We start from the raw sequence: 20,457 nt of genomic DNA, 5'->3' as shown, positions 1-20,457 counted from the left end.
CTTCTCTGGACACGCTCAAGCATCAGATGTTTTTTCTTCAACCCAGTAACCTTACCCAGCAGGAGCACAAGCCTGCATTCCTATCTCTGCTGCTTCACAGAAGCACTGAAGGTGGAAGAAATGAATCAAAGCCTTGATTTTTGGTTGACAATTCTGATCAGCACCTTTGTACATAGCTGGAAATGCCCTCAGGGTCATAGCATCAGCAAGACTTCAAAAAAAGATTTTCTCATTAAAAGCTAAGATGAATTTCAGCCCAGGCTTGATTCGGGAGAATCTATTCCTTCAACAGTTTGATGCCTTAAACCACAGAATGCCTTGAAAAAACACCCCAAACTGCTACTAAAAATTGTCATGTGGGGCCTGTGACAATCTGTCCTCTTATTTTGCCCACCTGAGATCAGCAGTCCCTCAGGAAGCAGAAAACTCCAATTCCCAACCTTATGTGAAGTGGTTTGGCTCTACACGCTGCACAAAGTGCAGTCAGTCTGGGGATGGTGTAAGAGAGAGATGTTCTTAGGAACTCTAATTTAACACAGTAGAAAAGAAGCTATGCTTCATCTCCATACTGACTTTTAGTCCTATCATGAGAGGAGACAGCCTGCATTTTGAAAGGCAGAATGACAAGCCTAAAGGCAGCTGATGTCAGGAGAACTGATATTTTTTGACCTTCAAATTGACCTGACAATGGGGGGAAAAAAAGTGAGGACTCAACCTCATGCTACTCTTGCTTTAATTCTGAAATCACAATAGGCTAAAAGGAGAATTCTTATAAAAACTGTCACTGTTAATTTATTTACCTATACCAAGACAAAATGTGGTTTTAAAAGCCACAGCATCCTCTTAAAAAAATGTGCTTCATCAGAGCCATTAGTTCAGGGTTTCTAATATTAAACATGCAAAATGCAAGCTTGAAGAAGGGTAGGAGAACCTTCAAGGCAAGATCAACACCATACTTCACAGTCGGAAAGAAGCTATCCCATCCAGGGCCAGTACACATGCAGGATCAAAAGGGACACAACTCGGTGACACAATATTCTAAGCACAGAAGCACCCTCTTAGCAGAAGCATGTAAAAAACAGTCCTTCAGAAGAAGTGAGCAAGAACCATTCTTTTCAAAATACACCCTGAGGTGGTGCCATCGACTCTTTGAGGTAATTGCCAGGGGTCACACTCATCCCTGGTGACTCAAGCTTGAGGGTTGTATTTTGTAGGCTGCTGCTACTAGTAATCCCCAGGGGATGCCCCAGACCACCCTCTCTGTTCCTACTGAGCAAGGAGAGAGCCTACCCTCGAAAGGCAGCTGGCTTGAGTCTGTAACTAAGGGGCACAAACACTCCTTTCACTGAGGGAAGCCTGGGTTGCAAGAGGTGAAATATTTGCTTGCATCATATTAATCTAAGAAATGCCTAAAAGCTTGATTTTTTCCCTCACTGAGCACCCTAACCACAAGGCTGCTGAACAAAAGCCAGATTTTTTTTGTCTCTGCTAGGTGACCTAGAAGCATGCTGGGAGTAGCCAAATATTCTCAACCTGTCTTTAGTTCAAAGGCAGCAAAAGATACCCAGTTCTGCTAATGGTACTTGAATGGCATGCCCAAGTAGGGACTCAGGTGACTGTCAGCAGCCAGGCTAGTCCTGAACATAAATTCAAGCACAAAGCCAACCCAGTTAAGAATTTTGCTCTATCTCAGCAAGCATGAGATGGAAATATTCTAGAGGGCACTTCTAGATGGCACTACTGGCAAGGTAGATAAGCTCTGTGTGCTGTAAATCTCAGCAACCACTGGATGAGCATATACAATAGTGCCATTCATAGCTTTGTGATTTCAAGGCTAATTAGGCCTGTTCACTGTTTGGAGTCTGCTTAAATACATTAGTGGGATTCTTCTAGCTGCTGCAGCCTGCCAGCACTTCCTGCTCAAACTATCTCAGAGTCTCTCTGGTATCTGCAAGCTTACACTGAACGTATGGCCATAAATTACAGCAGGAATTTCCAGTCAGCTGAGACTACATCCAGCTGAAATGAGATCATCAACCCTCTAAGTAAACCAAAGCCTCACATTTTAAGAGAGCAAAAGACACAATGGAAAGATGTAGAAAGCAGCATTATGTCCTTGCTTTGAGTTTGGCTGTAGATTTTCTCTCCATGTTTCATAAATACAGCTAATTTTCTACATGAGATACCATGAAAACTATTTTATGAACTGCCTTGAGATGTCTTCTTAATGCTGTGAGGCAAATTTATTCCATATTTGGACTGCCATAATTGATTTCTATTTCTTGTTAGGCAGTCAGAGGGAGAAGCTCATCTCCAGTGTCATCAAATAAGATTACGTATGGAGCTTTGTTAACTGTCAGCACGGCTTTGCGTTCACTTCCTCATTACACAGTTGTACCTAAAGGGCTGATGTTTATTCCCTAGCAAGCCAATACCAGGATGTGATGGCAGGATTCCCTGCAACAGCAAACACAACTTCCCATGGAGAAGCAGTGACCAGCAAAGAGGCTTCTCCTGTGTCACACATCGGTGCTGCGCTGAAGAGAGCTGCTCAGCACCATCATCTAGGCTTAGGCTGTGTCTGCCCTTTCTGTGGTGCCCCTGGCAAGGTGTTATGTCAGGTAAGCTGGTAGATTGCCACCGTTCATTGTAAGGAGTCCAACTGCTGCTTACAACAGCCTACTCCTAATTACTCAGAGCTGAATTATGCCATCATGACATATATTACTTATTAGTCGATAGGTTGTTGGTTCTGACTCTCTTGCTGCTGCCAGCATTGATGCTACTGACTACTCTACAGTCATCCCACTGGAACAGTGTTGCACGGAAGCCATACACCTAAGTCACAGCTGATCTACCACTATGGCTAAATATAACCTGCATTAGAAACAAAGAAATTAAAACCCTCACCAACTTTAGTGGCCTAAGACTTTTCCATTACTCTTTCCACAGAGCCATAAAATCATAGAATGATTTGGGTTGAAAGGGACCTTAACGATCATCTAATTCCAACTCTCCTACCTTGGGCATGGACACCTTCCACTAGGCCAGGATGCTCAAGCCCTCATTCACTGTGGCCTTCAGCACCTCCAGGGAGGGAGCATCCATAACCTCCCTGGGCAGCCTGTTCCAGGGTCTCACCACCTTCACTGGAAAGGATCTCCTCCTAATATCCAGTCTAAACCTCCCATCTTCTAGCTAAAATCCATTCCCCCCTCATCCTATTGCTACAAGCCCTTGCAAAAAATCCCTTCCTAGAGTTCTTATCATCCCTTTCAGGTGCTGGAAGATCACTCTAACATATCCCTAGAGTCTTCTCCAGGCTGAACAGCCCTAACTCAGCCTGTCCACATAGAGAAGGTGCTCCAGCCCTCTGATCATCTTTGTGGCATCCTCTCGATCCATTCTAGCATTTTAATGCTTGGGTCCCCAGAACCGGACACAGTAGTTCAGGTGAGGGCTCAACAAGAGCAGAGGGGCAGAATCACCTTCCTCATCCTGCTGGTCACACTGCTTTTGGTGCAGCCCAGTACACAGCTGCCTTCTGGGCAGCAAGCACACATTGTCAGCTCACAATGAACTTTTCCATCCACTGATACCCCCAAGTCCATCTCCTCAAGACCACTCTCAAGCCATCATATTGCTCACACAGTCACCATCATCCATGAACAAGCACATTCAAAATAATACTCAGTATTTTCTGGTTACGCCCTCAGCATCATCATACTTTCACATTGGAGAAATAAAAGTAGCTCCTAAGTTTGAAAACCCTTCAGCTTACCCCAGCCCCCCCACCCTTAAAGAAAGCGAGGTACTGCTCAGTAAACAAGGGAAACTTCAGGAGGGTGTCAAAGTGCAACTTGCACTGAAGCTTCTGCATCCGCTGTAATGAGCACTGCAAAGGATAAAAAAAATCCAGAATAGCCTTTGCAGACCTTCCAGCTTCAACAGGGAATACAGACAGCTTTAAGCTGAATAGATTTTAAATATCTTGATTGATGCATATTCTATCTCAGGTTTTTATGGTATTTAGTGATCTGGGAGGCTATATTGGGACTGTCTTTATGCCTAGAGCTAGCCAAGTTAAGATAATTCCCAGTTACATTCAATAAAAAAATGGAGTTGTTCAGATTCTCTGTTCACTTTCTATACTTAATCCTACAACTCAATATATATGCCTTTTACTTAGATTGAATTTGAGCATCACTAAGGGATCTATTTATTAGAGCATGCAATAGGTAGCTAAAAGTACATGCTCCTCTAGAGGAAAAAAATCCAAAATACTGAAATTCTTTCCAGGTTCTCCCACTATAGCCAGAGAATTATAGATAAGTAAACATAGGAAGCTATGATATTGCACAAACACCTACATTTACAGGAGGAAAAAACCCAGTCTATAATGTCACAAGCATCCCACAGAACACTATAATACATCCTAGAGATCTCTGTGATTAGAAGTTGGGAAATTGAGTATGATTTACAGTTAAAATTCTCATTAGGAAGTAGACACTCATTTCTGCCTGCCAAAACGTGAGTTAGAACAACCTGCCACAAAGATTTACTATAAACCCCAATTAAATAGCCAGTGTCTCAGCAATCATTTTAAGATGCCTGTTACTTACAAGAAATCAAAGAATACTTTCTCCCAAGGTGTTGCTAGCACGGCTCAAAGTAAATAACAGTATGCTTTCAATTCCAACTTTATCATTTCAGAAACCCATTATGTAAAAATCTTTACTTCTAAAAATAGAAACAAATCCTAGAGCAATACTACAGAAAAAGGTGAAGTCCTTTCTGAGGCCATCGTTATTTATAAGAGTTGTGAGCACATTGTTGCTGGGCCAGGAGGTATTATGCAATAAAATGACGAGTTAATAGAAATTATTCCTGAAAACATCCCCCAACATATATTTTTTATAATGCATGTCTGTCTGCTTTGACGAAGCTGAAGTGAAGCAGTTTGCAACTTTAAGGGCTTCCCTTCCTGGCTCCCGGCTTTCCCCCCCGGGCTCTGCCTGTTGGGAGCAGACACCTTCAGAGGGGTCTGCAGCAGGATCCTACACATAGCACCACTACACTTCCAGACACTCTCCCTTTCTCCAGATACCTCATCTCGCATTTACTAAGCCTTCTTTTGCCTGTACCATGCTGAGCTGAGACCAGAGAGCCCCTCCCCAACCTGCTGTTTATGTAAGAACAACACAGTGAGTAAAACACTGGCTGAAATGTCCTCCATCAGCTAGCTTTAAATATAGCAGCACCACGAACATTATCTTCTTACCTGCCCGTGTAGTGACATGAAGATCAAAGAAGTCCCATAAGACCAAGATTTTCTTCTAAAAGTCACAGTAGCAAGCTGTTTGGCAAAATCCCAGATGCTGGCAAGAAAGCAACTGCAACTCTCAACTCCTTGCCTTGCAAGCCAGAATTTGCCAATTAACTTGCACTTAGAAAAAAAGGCTGAGCATGAATAAATAAATACATGTGATACGGCATCATTACGGCAATGGGACATTTCCAAATGCAAAGCCAATGGAAAGATGCTCAGACTGAAGCATGCTGCTCCAAACAGCACTTCTCCCTCATCTCCAGCTGAATGTATTTATTTGCCTTCCTACTGCCTGCCTGCGTCTGAATGAGGCCAACCTGCTGAGCCCTGGTGACAGCGTCCAGCTGAGAAAGGAGGAGGTGAGAACAATTCAAACGCGGTTGTGAAAGCTGCCACTGGAAGTTATGGTTTTAAAAAAAAATTAAATAAACCAACAACCAAACAAGCAACAACCAAAAAAAACCACACCGAAATCAAAAACCCACAGAAACACACCAAGGAAACCCGAGAAGGCAGCTGCAAGCTCCAGCGAAGCTGAGGCAAGAGACGGTTTGTTGGCTGTTTGAATGGAAGACAACAGCGTGGACAAACAGCAACTAACTTGCGTGCCGCACCTCATCTCTCGGAGAAGCATTTCCAGAGCTCTTCTGAGACACATCTCAGGTGATCAACACAGCACACAAGTCGCATGGAACGACCGACCTGCCTCCCCTGACAGTCCATAGTAAAGCTTCCCAGGAAGGGGACTGCTTGGCAGTGTTTGGTTTCTCAGAGCTTGCCCAGCCTCCGCGGTGCGAGTAGCTCCGCACTAACTTGGGTGAGATTTGCTAGCTGAGCAAACTTGAACTCCGAGTCGTTCTAAAGCAAAACTTCACCAGACAGGCTTTCCTTGCTCCCAAGCCTGCCCAGCCTAGCTGCTATCCTTCTTCTTCTAAACCAATTCTGGCAGCTACAAGATGGGCTCACAGAAATCCTTTGCTTAGGTGCCCTTTTAATAGCATGGACTGCGTGACTCTATTTGCTGAGGAATGTTGCCTCCACCTGATGCTACCGACACTTCCCTTTTAACACAAACACTGGAAAAGTGGCAATTTTGGCAGCGATGCTAGAGAAGGTCTCACCTGCAATGAATTGAAATGTCCAAGAAACTAAAAATATACTTATTTAGATCTTAACTATTACGTAATTTGAGCTCAAGTCCAAAACCTCCTAAAGATATGGACAGAACCTACACTAAGCAGAAACCAAGGTCTGCCTTCAGCTGGGCAGTGAAAATGTGATGCAAGAAACGCACGGAGCGGTTTGCAGGAGCCATGCAGCGAACATGCCTGTTCGCAAAGACACCAGGGTTTAATGTAGGGGCTGACAGCATGTCGGCATCCCCACAGAGCATGCATGGCAGCGTCTGTTAGACTAGCACAGACTGCCTTGACATAGGGGCTCTGCCAGCCCGCGGGCACACGGGTGATCCCAGCCAAGCTATCCGCCGGGAATGCTGGCTCCGTATCACCAGCCTCCCACCGGCGCTGTTGGAGCATCAGAGACGAGTCTGGCTCTTTCGGCTCAGCCACGGCAGGAGCAGAATACTACGAAATGCCACCCCCCACACCCCCATTTAGCAGCGCTGAAAGAACACAAATACAACCCGCGGTTTCCAGCGCTCCAGCCCGAGGGCTTCCTTGTTCTCCACACACGGCTGCCGGCAGCGAGGCGAGCAGCCCGGAGCCGTCCCGCCTCTCCTGCGGGGCTCCCCGGCGCAGCAGAGCGCAATCACCCACCGCCCCCAGGAGCTGCCAGCCAGCCCCACAGAACTCCCCGCAGCCCCTCGGGGCAGCCGGCAGCTCCCGCCTCCCTCGCAGCTCCCCCGGCGCCAGAAGCGACCGGCTGGGTCTGTAATCCGCGATGAAGCCCGGCCGCGGTGCCCGCCCGCTTACCTGGCTGGGCGGGCAGCCCCGGCACGGCCAGGGGCCGCGGGAGGGATTCCCCGGCGCTGGCAGCGGCCACTCGGGCTTCCCCGGGCACTGCGCGGCCGCCGGAGCCACGACGAGACGTTTGTTTTGGTCCCTCCTTCCCGGGGAGGGCTTGGCTCTACATTCCCGGCTCCACATTACCGCCCCCCAAGTACGGAGCGGGCCGGGGCTGGCAGAGCGGCGGCAGAGCCATCGCTCCTGTGCCGGAGCGGCAGCGCGGCGCGACACGGGGCGGATAAAGACCGACCCCACGCTGCCCTCGCCCGCGATAATCCCCGGCCGCATGCGGTGTCTGCGGCTGTGCGCGGGGGGGGCCGGCCGCTGCCGCCCGGGGACGCGGGAATCCCGGCCCCCCCCGCGCCCCGCCGCCCCGCGCACGGCTGCGCGCATCCCGCACGCGCGCGCCCCGCGCTCCCGGGCGCGGGCAGCGGCTGCGCGCGCCCACAGCGCCACCCTCCCGCGCCCCGCACCAACGCCCCCGGCAGGGGATGCGCATCCGCACCCCCCTCACACACACCGATCCCCCCGGCAGGGGATGCGCACCCCCCTCACACACACACAGATCTCCCCCGGCAGGGGATGCGCACCCCCCTCACACACACACACCGATCCCCCCCGGCAGGGGATGCGCACCCCCCTCACACACACACACCGATCCCCCCGACAGGGGATGCGCACCCCCCTCACACACACACCGATCCCCCCGGCAGGGGATGCGCACCCCCCTCACACACACACACCGATCCCCCCGGCAGGGGATGCGCACCCGCACCCCCCTCACACACACACCGATCCCCCCGGCAGGGGATGCGCACCCCCCTCACACACACACACCGATCCCCCCCGGCAGGGGATGCGCACCCCCCTCACACACACACCGATCCCCCCCGGCAGGGGATGCGCACCCCCCTCACACACACACACCGATCCCCCCGGCAGGGGATGCGCACCCCCCTCACACACACACACAGATCTCCCCCGGCAGGGGATGCGCACCCCCCTCACACACACACAGATCTCCCCCGGCAGGGGATGCGCGCCCCCCTCACACACACACAGATCCCCCCGGCAGGGGATGCGCACCCCCCTCACACACACACCGATCCCCCCGGCAGGGGATGCGCGCCCCCCTCACACACACACAGATCTCCCCCGGCAGGGGATGCGCACCCCCCTCACACACACACACAGATCTCCCCCGGCAGGGGATGCGCACCCCCCTCACACACACACAGATCTCCCCCGGCAGGGGATGCGCGCCCCCCTCACACACACACAGATCCCCCCGGCAGGGGATGCGCACCCCCCTCACACACACACCGATCCCCCCGGCAGGGGATGCGCGCCCCCCTCACACACACACAGATCCCCCCCGGCAGGGGATGCGCGCCCCCCTCACACACACACACACCGATCCCCCCGGCAGGGGATGCGCGCCCCCCTCACGCACACACAGATTCCCCCCAAGGGCAGGGGACACGCATCCCCCTCACGCATGCAGTGACACGACACACACCCCCTCATGCAGGAGATGCACACCCGTCTCACGCAGTAACCCCCGGGGTGGAGGATGCGCACTTCCCTCACACCAGCACTGCCTCCCCAGGCAGGAGATGCACAGAGGTCCTCACAAACACTCTGACCCCCAGCAAGAGATGCCCACCTTCTGCACTCGGGCGAGGCTGCACAGCTCAACGTCGACTGCTTCCCTTCCTTATTTTGGTTTCGGGGTTTTGGAGTTTGTTTGTTTTCAATTCCAAGTCCCCACAGTCCTCTCCAAGCAGCAGCATGGGCAGTACTGCCACCATGACTTCAAGCTGTGGATGCCCCCTCCGTGGAGGTGTTCAGGGCCATGCTGGATAATGCCTTGAGCAACCTGGCCTAATGGAAGGTGTCCCTGCCCATGGCCAGGTGGTTGGAGCTTAGCTGATCTTTAAGATCCCTCCCAACCCAAGGCATTCTATGATTCTATAATTACAAGCAGCTGGACGTTAGGGTAAGCGTTGAATACTCATCTGCACCTGGTGTATTTATTTAGTTGCCCATCAGTTTGAGAACAAACAGGTGTGGGATTTGTGAAAAAAAAAAGTCATCCTGCTCCCAGCCTACCTCCTCGTGGTTTCTGAAGGGACACCACACGGTAGGGGCAAGTTACAAGCAGTGCTAATTTCAATAGAAATAATGATACATGTCCAACTCACCAAAAGAAAACTCTTCACCTTGTGGTCAGTCAGGGAAATTCTCCTCTCTATCTTTTATAAAGCTCCATAGCAACCCCTTCCTCTCCCAAACTACTCCCCCGCTGAACCTATGTATCCCATGCCTTCCACACCTGGTCTTGTTACTGGTCTTTGAACTCACTGATCAGTTTCAGCTGATGGTGGGACATGGGCAAAACTCTCTGAGACAGATAAGCTGATCCAAGCTTATATGTGTATACATTGGGTTGGGTTGGAAGGGACCTTAAAGATCACACAGTTCCAAACCCCTGCCATAGGCAGGGACACTTTTCACTCTAGACCAGGTTGATCAAGGCCCTCTCCAACCTGGCCTTGAACAATTTCAGGGAGGGGGCGTCCACAGCTTCCCTGGGCAACCTGTTCCAGTGTCTCACCACCCTCACTCTAAAGCGTTTCTTCTTACTATCCACCCTAAATCTCCCCTCTTCCAGCTCAAAGCCATTGGTCCTTGTCATGCCACTGCAAGCTCTTGTAAAAAGTCTCTCCCCAGCTTTCTTGTAGGAAACCAGAACTCATTTGTTTGGGTGCTCATGAGATGACAGGTTCTGAGGAGCCCGGTACTCCTCTACTGCTTCTGGTGATGCAGTGAGTGGCTTTGGAGGCTGTGCTTTATGCAAGCATAACTATGTTCCTGTGAGATTTCAGTATTTGATTTTTGAGTACTCTTGATAAAGGCAGGCTCATTTCTGTCCCAGACACACACACAACCCCCTGACAGGACCTGCACGTTGAGTAAACTGAGGGAAAGAGCAGGTGACTGCCAAGTTCCTGCAGTTCTTCAGCTGCACTGGCGTGCACACTGTGGGGACACTGCTCCAGAGTCAGCAATCCATTTGCATGCCAAGAGGAGGAGTTATTCTGGAATAAAAATGTCTTTAATAAGCTAGTGAGCAGCCCACAGTAAAAATAGCTTCATTCTGGGTGAGAACTTTTGCATGCAGAGGTAAATTCTCATAGCTGTTTACACCACTGGATCCACATTATTCAATTCTGTGTCATAAACACCAACTGTTCTTGGCTCGCTCCTTCTCTAGGCTTGGGGCTTTTCTGTGCACAAACACTCATCTTCTGCTGTTAGACCAGCGTGTTTGGAAACTGAAGGTGGCTTTCACTGTTCCTCTGTTTACCAAAGTACAACATGTACATCTGTGCTGATGACCAGTGTCTCGTGGACCATATGGAAAGATTTATTTCAGAGCAGATTTGTTTCAGTTGGTCAAGTAAGAGGAAGAAAAAAACAGTTTGAATGGCAGTGAATTCTCTTCTCCTGCTAAGCTTTTTGTGGTAGGAGTCTTCTCCCTCACTAGAGCAATGTTTAGGCTCAAGGTGAGGAGAAAGTTCTTCACTGAGAGAGTGATTGGATACTGGAATGGGCTGCCTGGGGAGGTGGTGGAGTCGCCATCCCTGGAGCTGTTCAAGGTAGGATTGGAGGTGGCACTTGGTGCCATGGTCTAGCCTTGAGCTCTGTGGTAAAGGGTTGGACTTGATGATCTGTGAGGTCTCTTCCAACCCTGATGATATTGTTGATACTGTGATACTGTGATAAAGTCTTTCAGAGTACCTTTCACCAAGAGCAGCTTTGTAAACCTCTTCCTTCTTGCTTTGTGACAGGTTTGCACAGATGAGCTCCCAAGGTCTCTGAGAGGCAGTGCTTGCCAAACACCACCATGGGGAGAGAGGGAGGGCAGACAGAGGAAGATATGAGTGGAAGAAGATGGGCAGACATTTTGAAAAGTATAGTTAAATCTTGGTGTGCAGCAGGAGTACCATCCAAAATCACAACCTGACTGTTGCAAGAATTGTCTTCTCCACTACTGACCGTCTTGATCACACCAGTGAATGCCTGTGACCCATGTATTTGATTCCTTGCGAAGAAAGAAGAGTGAATTTGTGTTTGTCAATCTTGAAGGCACTACTAGGGCTGCTGGTCCTGCCCAGCCTCCCCCGAGGGTTTCCCAGTCCCCTGACCATAGCCCAAGGTCCCATTTCCGCTCAACCCAGGGCTTTTAGTCCCTGCCTGAGCAAGGGATGGTCTCCTGTGGAGAAGGGAATGAGCCTCTTACAGGCTGGCTTCACAGCTCTTCCTCACTTGGAAGAGCAGATATTGCAACAAGCATCAGCCATAGGAGGACCGCCATCATCAGCATCAAATTTTGTCTGTCTCTGATCATTTTCTTGAGTGTAATCATCTTAGCTACTGCAGTGTCAAAATATAATGTCAAGTGGTCTAGAAAGGTATTTTAATTTCCCAGTGATGAATCCAACAAACAGCAAAAAGAAGAAGATTCTGTTCTAGGAGAAGAGCAGATTCCATCCCAGTGCCCTTTCTATCACCCAAGACCTCCAGATAAAGAAAGTCAGAGGTGATTTCTTGGTGAAATCTAATACTCTCTAAAAATAAGTCCTCTTGGAAGTAGCATCTGGCAATAGCATAGCCCACCACAGTGCAGACAAGCTTGGTCTGGATTAGGGACTTCCAGAATCGTGGAATAACTGTCCATGCCTCCTAAAGAGTAGTTTGGGTTGTTTGCTTTTTTTTCCCCACTTTTTCAGGATTTGGTTTCCTTTGACCAGATTTCTCCATCTCAGAATAGTATGTTTTCTGTTCTTCTTGGCATAAATCAGACTCCAACACACCTTCTCCAAGCTTGGAATTCTAGAGGGGCTCCTGGAAGGATCTTCAGCTCTTCCACAGGACAACTGTCTCACTAGTACTTAAGAGCTATCTTGTAGACACATCTAGGAAAGATGGACACAGGGCTAGGAAGTGCAGCAAGTGGAAACTGACAGAGCTGGGTATCAGAAAATCAGCAGTGGAGCTCAGCAAGAGCATGGCCAGGAAGGACAGAAAATGGGCAAGATGCCATTGTTGAATTAGCCACACCTTGGATGGGCTTTGATGGGATTTTATTTGCTCCTTTCTTCTCTGGGTGCAAAGGGTTGGGTTTTGTTGGGTTTGTTGTTGAGTTTGATTTTATTCTGGACAAATCTGCACAAGAAAGTAGAAATTACTGTCAGGGCTACAAATCTGTTGTAGATACACCATAGAATCAGAAAATCAGTTTTGTTGGAAAAGACCTCTAAGGTCATTGTATCTAACCATCAACCTGACACCACCATGGCCATCAAACCATGCGCCAAAGTGCCATGTCCACAGCTTTCTTGGACACCTCCAGGGATGGTGACTCCACCACCACTCTGGGCAACCTGTTCCAATGCCTGACAACTGTTCCAGTGAAGAAATTTCTCCTAGTAACCAACCTAAATCTCCCATGGTGCAACTTAATGCCTTTTCCTCTTATTACTTGATACTATGGAGAAGAGACCAACTCCACTCTAAGCTCTTTTCATTCAGTTGTAGAGTGGAACAAGGTCTCTCCTCAGCCGCTCCTCATAAGACTTGTTCTCCAGACCTTTCACCATTCTCTGTCAAGTTGAATTAAACAAGGGCATGTAGATACAATTATAGTATAATCATAGAATCAGTCAGGGTTGGAAGGGACCACAAGGATCATCTAGTAGTTTTATGTCAAATGTAGGCACCTCCTCAGATGTGGAAGTCAAACAGGTAAGATTTGTATGTCAAACAGACACCTGCTGCGTTGCTCCTAGAGCTTAGGCCTGCAACATTTGGATATAGAGCGCTCCTTTTTGAAACATAAGGTGGCAATGATTTCCACAAACTCAGAAGTCTTTCTAACCTTCTGTAATGGATTTCCCTATCTTGTGTTTTGATTAAAAATAAACCAACCAATCACATTAAAAAATTGTATAATCTTAGCAGTTTGTTGTATTTCTGCATGGTTTGGGTTGGGTTTTTGGTTTGGTGAGGTTTTGGTTGGTTGTTTGGTTGGTTGTTTTGGGTTTTTTTGATGTGTGAGCTGAATGTTTATCCCTTCTGTCAATTAAAATGTTGCCCAAGGTTATTCACAGTCATTTGAACTGAGATCCCTCGTTTGGGCTCCATGCCAAGTCACAACCGGAGCAATGATTCAGCTTTGCTCGTGAGTCCCAGGTAGGCTATATCCCAGATTTAAACTTGCTCTACTATTGATGCTTGAACTTACTTGGTCCAATTTTATGCCAAAATAGTGGCTAAAAAAGCCCCACTTCTATCACTCTTAAAGAGCTGGTATTTCCTGATGATGTTATATGGAGGATGCTTATAGCCAGAGGTATACTTACCATGAGGCTTGCCTAGATGACCAGATATTACCTTCTAGCTTTGAACTCTGCAAGCTCTGCAACGTAAAGTGTGTTTCCTTAAATACCATCTCTGAGAAGATGATGTTGTGCCTTTGGAAACATCACTGGCTCTTCTCCAGTTCCTGGCTGCTATGGTGAGCAGGCAGGTAGGGCTAAGAGCACTGACTTCTGCTCCATCTGTATAGAGGCAGAGCCACAGAAGCAAGGCTCTCCATTCTTGGCAGGGCTGCAGTGGAAGATGTCCTTTCTGAGCTCCTTTGCAGATCTACAATACATATCTGGGGTTTATGTAGCAGGCAGCAATTTGCCTGCCTTTCCCCACTCCAGCAAAATGGCATTCAGAATTTTAGCCTTTTTGCTTCAGATTATTCTGCTTTATGTCAAATATAATTTAGTGATAGATTGATTTAAAATCACCTGTCACAATAGTTTAGGCCTAAGCAGAAGACATTTCCTGCACTGTTCAAAGCTGAAGGAAAACAGCAAGGACTGGAAGAAGAGATGCTCAGTAGTCTCTCAGAATGACCTGCTAAATGCCTCTTTATTAGCAAGGGAGAATGAAGCATTCAGAAGCAGAGGGCTTTGCAATGGGAAGAAGCTGACTGCAGAGAGAGGAGGATCTGACTGTGATTAGCTGCAAGAGGCACACAGCTTGTAATTATAAGGGCAATCCCCACGTTTCTCCCTTGCAGCCAAGTAGAAGAAGATAGACTCTGAGCAGAGAGATAGAGCTTGCTATCTGGAGGGAGAACTTCCTCTGTGTCTTGGATCCTGATGGGCTCCTGGAGGAGCTACAGGGAGATTATTTTTTCTGAAGTGGAATTTGAGGCTTTCCCTGAGCAGGGCAGTTCTGCACTGAGGGGTGCACAGGCAGCAGAGCCCTTCTCTGACAGGAGTGAGCTTCCCACAGGCTGAAGCTGCTGTTGACACATCTGATAAATATGATAAATTGAATGTTAAAATTTACCTTATTTACAAGTCAAGTGTGAGGCCTTGGAGTTCTCATTCCCATCACTGTCTTTCAACTTCCTCCCCATGGACTAAGTCTTAGAGTCATAAAATTGTTTCACTTGCAGAAGTTTCACTTCTAAGGTCATCGAGTCCAACCATCAATCTAAGACCATGTCCATTAAGCCATAAAAAGACTGGATGAGGCACTTAGTGTCATGATCTAGTTGATTGGATAGGGCTGGGTGCTAGGTTGGACTGGATGAGCTTGGAGGTTTCTTGCAACCTGGTTGATTCTATGATTCTATGATATCCCAAAGTGCCATGTCCACAGAGCTCTTGAACACCTCCATGGGCAGTAACTCCACTACCCCTCTGGGCAGCCTGTTCCAATGCCTGACCACTCCTGCAGCAAATAATTTTTTCCTAATAGCCAACCTGAACCTTCCCTGGCACAATTTCAGGCCATTTCCTCTTCTTCTATCACCTGATACTAGGGAAAAGAAACCAACCCCAACCTCACTGCAACCTCCTTTCAGGGAATTGTAGAGAGCAATGACATCTCCCCTTGGCCTCCTTTTCTCCAGCCTAAACAACCTCAATTCCCTCAGCCAGATCTGTTCTCCAGACCATTCACTGTCTTTGTGGCCCTTCTCTGGACACACTCCAGCATGGCAATCTCAGGACTGAGAGGCAGAAGACTTGCAGACATTGCAACAGACAACATCCACAATCTGGATATCCCTGGCAACCCCTGACCCAACGTTAAGCCAATCTCCAGCTGTGAGAGACTGCAGAGAGCACAGTTCTGCTCCTACCTTGAGGCACAGAACAAGCTACAAAACTCCACCTGTTACTTCCAACTATTTTTCAGGATTTATGCAGACTTCTTTCCCTTCCATGAGATTGTGTATGAATCTGATAGAGTGATTAATGAGCCTAATTGCTTTTTCTCTTCCGCCTTGCCTCTCAGCAGTGACCTACAGCCTTTTTATGCTTTGCAATGTCCAAAGAGTGCTGGCAGGTAGGAGACTTGGTTTGGAGCTAGGCTCTGCCAGAGTAAATGTTTCTGAGTGTCTTAATGCTAATACACTGGCTTTGCTGCAGCATTTCAAGCAGCTCCATGTTCATAATGATCTTCAGAAATAACAACTAGCAAGGGATTGACTTTTGAAATAATTTCCTAGGCCATGCACAGTCTTAGAGATCCTTATTGTGCAGGGTTTTGCTGGTTCTCTGCTTTAGATTCTGCATACTTGAAGATACTGTGTCAATGGGGTAGATCAAGAGCGGTGATTCAGTCACTTTGCTCTGGTGAGACTTCATCCACAGTACTGTGTCCAGCTCTAGAGCCCTCAGCAAAGGAAGGATATGGATCTGATGGAGTGGGTCCAGAGAAGGGCCATGAAAATGATCAGGGGATTGGAGCAGCTCTGCTGCAAGGACAGACTGAGGGAGCTGGGGTTGTTCAGCCTGGAGAAGAGAAGGCTCCAGGAAGACCTAATAATGACTGTCCAGTACTTGAAAGGAGCCTAAAAGAAGGATGGAGAGGGACTGTTTACAAAGGCCTGTAGTTATAGGATGAGGGACAATGATTTCAAACTAGAGAAGAGTAGATTTAGATTCGATATTAGGAACAAGTTCTTTACCATGAGGGTGGTGGAGCACTGGAACAGGCTGCCCAGGGAGGTGCTTGAGGCCTCATCCCCGGAGAGATTCAAGATGAGCCTTGACAGGGCTCTGGGCAGCCTGATCTAGTTGAGGATGTCCCTGCTGACTGCAGGGGAGTTGGACTAGATGACCTTTAGAGGTCCCTTCCAACCCAAGCCGTTCTACAGTTCTACCATTAATACCATGGGGCACTGTTTAAGTCAAGGAAATCTAACTTTTCAAAAAGGATATGTCAAGTCCTCAGGCTGCCCTGCAGTAAATCAAACCTCAGTTGTCAAGTTACATGCCAGAATCTCTTCTGAGATGTTTCATTAGACATATTTATGCTTGCTGTATCTGCAGCAGAGGATAAATGGCATCCTGTTTCAGAAGCCTCACCTCGGAGGTGTAGATTTACATATTCACATTCTGCTCAGCTGCCTAGGACATGCTTCTCATTATTTTTCATTATTATTATTAAATAATAATAATACCCTGACCACACAAAGTCAACGAAACCTAACACTCTCCTTCTGAAATTCCTTACATAAGCCCTTTGTGAATCAGTGGAAGAGCACAAAGTAAGCCCCACAGAGACGCCACAGTGAAGCACGCTCTTTTCAGATGCCATGACTTAAATGTGGCAGCTAATGAGGACTGGGAGCAGAATCATAGAGCTCCATATCCTTCCTGTAGGTTAAACAGTACACAGTCCCTTTCTCCTCCAATTTCCCAGTTACTTAGTATGACTAGGAGCAACATTTGAGCCTCTTTATGAGGAGAATGCTTCTCAGAAAATACTTTGTCTCTTTCCATTATTTCTATTGAAAATGTCTGATGATTCTCACTTCTGGAGCATTTTAAGCAGGTTCACTCAGAGTAATGCAGATCTGCATTACTCCTTTTAGCTCTTTTTAGCAGAAAAATGCTTTCATGAGTGAAAAACCCTAAGGCAGCAGCTGGTTCTGATTTTATATTGAAATCTCATGGTTTTCATCAGGTAGTGGGGGAAAAAATACCTGTAACTACACCAAGAGCTGCAGTATGAGCACCAAAGAATTCAGCCCAGAGAAGCCCTTTTAAATATTCAAGTTACAGAAAAGAGCTCTCAAGAGCATTGTAATTTACATTCAGTACTAACAATGAGACAGAGATCTTCGAGAAACTGGGCTTCATGGGTTCTGGTGTTCAAAGAATTGCTGTCTGCTGTATTGTGTCCAAGTGAAAAATGTGCTGAATGCCACTCCTGCTTTTCTTTCTGAAACAAAGCAGAAATGCCTCCAGCTGTCACTAGAAGAGCAGTTTGTAGCTAATTTGATTGGTGTGTAGGGAGGTGGCATGCAGAACTACAAGACACCTGGGACTGGGCTGTTGTAAGGACTGGGTCCAGTGTGAGGAAATCTTCAGGTCTCTCCATCCATCATAATCCCTGCACTCACCTGAGATGGGGCTGCAGTGCTTTTCTTTCTGACACTTGACAGACCATCTCCTTTCTGCTAGGAGTAGATCTGCACAATGCAGTGAGAGCACTTGGGTGACTGCAGCCATGATGCTGAGGGACGTTAGCATGGCTGGACAGCTTTCAGTTCAGAGCAGATTGTGCAGCTATAACCTCTAAGTTGGCTCCATACTGCATCCCTGCTTCAAGACTAGGAGTCTCAAAGGTGAAATCATGCCCCATCATAACTTAAGTGAGGGTATTCAAGTTGATTTTCAGTGAGCAAGAATGTCCTAGGCATAACATGCTACTGCTTCTGCACCAGAGCTACTGTCACACTAGAACTGAGGCTGCCACCAGTGCTTGTTAGATTTGAGCTATTAAATAATCAGACCATGGCTGAACTCCTAACTAAGAAGCATTTTTGCCTGCCTAGCTTTTTCCACAAGTTATGTTAAATAAATGTCTTAAACTTGCTGAAACTGTGGAACTTTCCTGAACGGTCTCTTAGCTGAACTGGTTTGTTTTCAGAAGGAAGGGTGTTTCTCAGTGAGGACCTCATGAGCAGCAGAACAGAGCATACATGCTGGAACAAATGAATACATTAATGAGATGAACTTGAAATTCACCATCATGATTAATGGTTCTCTAAACTTTAATAGGGTTCTGTGCATCAGCTTGGTACATTGTGCAGTTCCTATTCCTAGGAGGGAGGCTGCAACAAAGCTTATTTTGCCGTGGACATTTCCCTTTTTCCCTTTGAAAACTGGAAGATGAGCTTAGAATGTTTCATAGGTTATAATTTCTCCTACTTGCTGTGAGTATTTGCTGCTTTTCAAAGGAAAGAGATAATGCAGAAGGAAACCATGTGTCCAGATTCTGAGAGACTAATTATTGGACTGTTGTCCTTGTAATAAAATTCAGTACATCAAGTGAATGACTTCTTGTTTAGTGAAACATGACACAACGTCGATTTTCAGCTACCCATTAAGCCAAGACATCAAACGTACCCTTGTGACACCATGTGAGGAGTCACTGTTGAAATGGCAGAACTTTGTGTTATTAGCAACTGAGCTCGAGGTAAACACTGTCCTTAACTCATGCCACAGTCACATTAGTGCTTCATGATATCACACAGTGAGCAAAGCCTTCTGGGAAGACACAGAGGCAAAGGGACAATTTTCTTAGCGACCCATATCCATTTGTGAGCATTGATGAGATTTCCCCTCAGTCTTCTCCTTCCCAGGCTAAAATGCCCCAAGTCTCTCAGCCTTTTTGCAAAGAACAGATGCTCCAGTCCCCTGATCATCTTTGTAGCCCTTTGCTGCACTCTCTCAAGCAGTTCCTTGTTCTTGAGCTGGGGACCACAAAACTGGACACAATACTCCTGATGTGGCCTCACCAGGGCAGAGTAGAGGGGGAGAAGAGTCACTTTTGACCCAACCTTCTTTACCTCCACGTGCTTTGAGATGATGCCCAGAACAAGCTGTTGCATTGCCTTTCCAGGGATGGAGGTGAGGGTAACTGGCCTGTAGTTTCCCAGGTCTTGCCCTTTTTTTAAGACTGGATTGGTATGGGTTTGTCTCTAGCCCTCAGGCACCTCACCTGTTCTCCAGCACCTGTCGAGGATGATGGAAAGCAGTCCAGCAACGACTTCTGCCAGCTCCCTCAGCACTCATGAGTGCATCCTGTCAGGACATCCATTTTTTTTAATTGGTCTCTAACTTGATGCTCCTCTGCCAAAGAAAAATTCTTCCTTTCTTCAGTCACAATGCTTCCCATATGTCTGGATTCACAAGTCAGGTGTGCAAATTTGAACACCCAAAATGACCTTTTTAGAACTGTTCATAAATAAATCCTGGTTTGAGTTACTCCTAGCCTTCAGAAGCAATTTACTCCCCTCAAGGGAGAGCACTACCATTAAATGCAACCCTTCTTCTTTATGAAATTTGTAATCCTTGGGGGGAAAACGTATTACAAACCACAGGAAATAATAAGTCTTCTTTGTACATGAAAGAGGCTAAGTGATCTCTTTACAGCCACAGAATTGAAAGTTGCTCTCAGTAGAAACTCTCTGCCTGATGATATCATAAATAACACTTTGATGGTACTGGTAATTTCTAGAGGTACTCCATATCCAGGACAGTGGTCAAATAATGTTGTGTCTTTGTTTGCAGTCACAGATTGCACTGGGTTGGAAGGGACCCTCAAAGGGCATCTTGTCTAACTGCCCTGCAGTGAGCAGGGACATCTCCAACTAGATCAGTCCTGTCACTCATTATCAGAGCCTCATCCACATACCTTACCAACGATAAATATTGCCATTTATTAGCATAATCTGACAAGCAGATGGCTGAGGAAGATCTTTGAGGGCTTCTAAATATTGATTCCCTCTTGCAAACTGGAAATGAAATTGTTTGTACAGAAATATTTGCCTGGAGATGGATGCAGTTTCCTAGCACCTGCCTTTGGTACACCACCAATGAAGCAGAAAAGGTGTCATGGGAGATGCTTCAGTCTAAATGGACCAGTAACAAAAACAATCTGTAGGGAAGCAGCACAGTAATTAAGATCCAGTGAACTCTGATGTTCCCTTGAGCACCGTGTGAACTCAACCACTCTGTCTTCCACACGTGGCTGAAGAGAGCCACCAGAGAAAACACAGAAAGAAATTCA

At 47.3% G+C, this 20,457-nt stretch overlaps 1 protein-coding gene and 1 long non-coding RNA gene across 4 annotated transcripts in view; both read right to left on the bottom strand.

Annotated features, from left to right (window-relative positions):
• Positions 1-9,113, bottom strand: part of KCNB2 (potassium voltage-gated channel subfamily B member 2) — a 182,120-nt gene extending 173,007 nt beyond the window's left edge. The window contains exon 1 of one of the 3 annotated variants that reach the window (XM_064154631.1): positions 8,963-9,113. The gene's annotated coding sequence lies outside the window, so the exon portion shown is untranslated. Of the gene's footprint in view, positions 1-5,943; positions 6,011-7,263; positions 7,639-8,962 lie in introns of those variants that run through there. The other 2 variants (XM_064154630.1, XM_064154632.1) reach the window with 2 other exon arrangements.
• Positions 9,114-12,431: 3,318 nt separating this feature from the next.
• The window catches only part of LOC135181104 (uncharacterized), an 80,246-nt gene continuing 72,220 nt past the window's right edge, over positions 12,432-20,457 (bottom strand). The window contains exon 3 of the long non-coding RNA XR_010304725.1: positions 12,432-12,528. This is a non-coding gene — a long non-coding RNA (uncharacterized LOC135181104). The remainder of the gene's footprint in view (positions 12,529-20,457) is intronic.

This window comes from Pogoniulus pusillus, chromosome 14, assembly GCF_015220805.1.
Source record: "Pogoniulus pusillus isolate bPogPus1 chromosome 14, bPogPus1.pri, whole genome shotgun sequence".
Classification (NCBI taxonomy): domain Eukaryota; kingdom Metazoa; phylum Chordata; class Aves; order Piciformes; family Lybiidae; genus Pogoniulus; species Pogoniulus pusillus.
Note: the sequence above shows the minus strand (reverse complement) of the source record. Positions and strands in the feature narration are given on the sequence as shown.